Source organism: Nyctereutes procyonoides, unplaced genomic scaffold (assembly GCF_905146905.1).
Source record: "Nyctereutes procyonoides isolate TBG_1078 unplaced genomic scaffold, NYPRO_anot_genome, whole genome shotgun sequence".
Taxonomy (NCBI): Eukaryota; Metazoa; Chordata; class Mammalia; order Carnivora; family Canidae; genus Nyctereutes; species Nyctereutes procyonoides.
The window spans coordinates 31,351,916-31,354,752 of NW_026575134.1; positions in this window are offsets into that span (position 1 = coordinate 31,351,916).

The window sequence follows — 2,837 nt, forward strand, 5'->3', positions numbered from 1 at the left end:
AACCTCCACACAGTTTTCCAGAGTGGCTGCACCAGTTCCCATTCCCACCAACAGGGCAAGAGGGTTATTAATATAGTAATCATACAGAAGAGTGCATAAAAACATTTATGTCCAAATCTCTTCCTCTTCCTCTTGAATTCAGATGAAACTGTGATTTGTTCTAAGCAAGGGGACATGGCAAAGGTGGCCGTCACCACCTTGAGTATGCTGCATCATAAGACCCTACCTTAGTAGCCAGGAGAGAGACTTTTCTCCCTTGCTGGTTTGCAGAATCAGGCTTCCTCACTGAGAAGGCCCACAGCTGTCCTCACGTGACAGGGAAAGGCCGGCAGTCCCTCATAACTGAGAGCACACCCCTGGCTAACAGCCAACGAGAAAACAGAGACAAATACTGTAGGAGTCTACTTCTATGAGGTACTTAAAAGAGCTGAATCCATAGAGACCAAAAGTAAAATGGTAGTTGCCAGGGCCTGGAGAGATGGGGGAGATGGGGAGTTGTTTAATGGGGACAAAGTTTCGGTTTGGGAAGATGAAAATGTTCCAGGGTGGATGGTGCTGATGGCAGCCCAACAATGTGAAATGTCAACACCACTGAACTGTACACTTACAAAGTGGTTACGATGGTAAATTTTCTATGTTGAAAAATTATGCACTGGGACAGGTGTTAGCGAATGCTATGGTGGTAACCATTTTGCAAGATGTAAAATACACCCAATCAACAAGTTGCACACCTTAGCCTTACAAGTGTTGCGAGTCAATTATATTTCAATACAGCTGGGGGGGAAAGTTAAAGATGAAATAATTTTTAAAAGAAACAGTGAGATAAGAAATGGATGTTGTTTTAAGCTGCTAAATATGTGACGATATATTAAGCACCATGGGAAACTAATAAAATGCTCGATTCATGTGTTTAAAAATTTATGTGCAAAAGAAAAAGAAAATAAAAAAGTATGTGCAGTCTGATGAATGCTTATACAGAACAACAATTCAAATTAAGAAATAGTACACTGCCAACCTTAAATGTCCCTTTGTGTCCCTTCTTGTTCATGCCTTAAAGCAAACACTTTCTGTTTTTGTTTTATGCTTTTGCTGTCTGGGAATACATCCCTGGGTGCAAGTTTTTGAAAGCTGTATAAATTAAACAGTAATAAATTTTTTTCCTGTCTGTCATTTTTTTATTCATCCTAATGTTTTAGGATTGTGTCCAGCTCTGCTTCAATTTCATTGCTATAAAGTATTCCATTTCAAAAAATAAAAATGAAAATAAAATAAAAATAAATAAATAAATAAATAAATAAATAAATAATTCCATTTCATGAACATACTGCAGTTTATTTAAGCATTTACTGTTGGTGGCCATTTGAGTTGTTTGACTAATAGTATTTCATTTGAACTGGGATTTTTATAAATAGGATATAATTGAATAAATAGGATATAATTAAATTTATTATTAATCCAATCCTTCCCTTTTGATAGGTGAGTGTCATACATTCATTTTGATCATGACAAGCAATACACTTGTTTGTACTTCTTTGTTATCTTAGTTCCCCCAAGATGTGAAAGACAAGATCACTTAACCATTAACTCTATTATCAGATGTAGAGGCCAAAGGCAGGCTGCCCCAAAATGGGCCACTTTAGCATGAAGATAATTTTAGTTAAAAAGTAATAAAAACTCAGCAGGTCAGGAAAGGTTTTTTACCTCCCTCTCAACTGCCTAAAAATATTTCTTTTTCACTAAGCTCTACACCCAATGCAGGGTTTAAACTCGTGACCCCAAGATTAAGAGTCTTATGCTCTACCAACTGAGACATCCAGGAGCCCTTTAAAAAGAATTTAGATACAGGACCTCCTGCAAGAAGGGAGCCATCACCTTAGATAATTACATTATGATATGAACTATGTATAATAGGAAGGAACCTATCAGGACCTGTTGGTCAAAGTCCTCTATGTCCCATTGTTTCCCCAGTGGCCCAACAAACAGTTGTCTACCAACTGGTTACTCTTTTTCCTCTTCCCATAATTTGTATTCCTTCCCTTTGAAGTCCCAGACCCCAACCCCCTTCTCCTTAGTTCAGAATGACATATACTTCATTTTACCTATCTCTGGAATTTCCTTGTCCATGTGGTTTCCCCAGATGAATGCTATTAAATTTGATTTTCCCCTGTTAATCTGTCTCCTGTCAATTTGATTCTTATTCTGGCTAGAAGGACCTTGAAGGGGACAGAAATTCCTGCTTCCTGACACAGAATAAAGGAACTTGATAGGGATCCACTTTAATCAGGCAGATCTAAATGAATGCTTGATAAAGATCAGAAATCAAATTATACATAATCTAAAATGATGAACTAACAATAATTATCTTTCATATATTAATGACAAAGCATTGAAATAATTAAAACAAAAAAGAGGATACACGAACAGAAACTTGCTTGTAATAGAATATTTAACATACTACTCTATAATAAATTATATGTGTGTGTACTTCAAGACTTCATATATTCTTTTTTTTAACTTTTTTTAAATTTTTATTTATTTATGATAGTCACAGAGAGAGAGAGAGAGAGGCAGAGACACAGGCAGAGGGAGAAGCAGGCTCCATGCACCAGGAGCCCGACGTGGGATTCGATCCCGGGTCTCCAGGATCGCACCCTGGGCCAAAGGCAGGCGCTAAACCGCTGTGCCACCCAGGGATCCCGACTTCATATATTCTAATTAATGTGTTTGATATATCTCAAACTTTACATACAATTATATTATTATTATATACAGATATATATATTATTACAGATATATCTCAAACTTTACATACAATTTAAAAATGTCCACAACTTCTT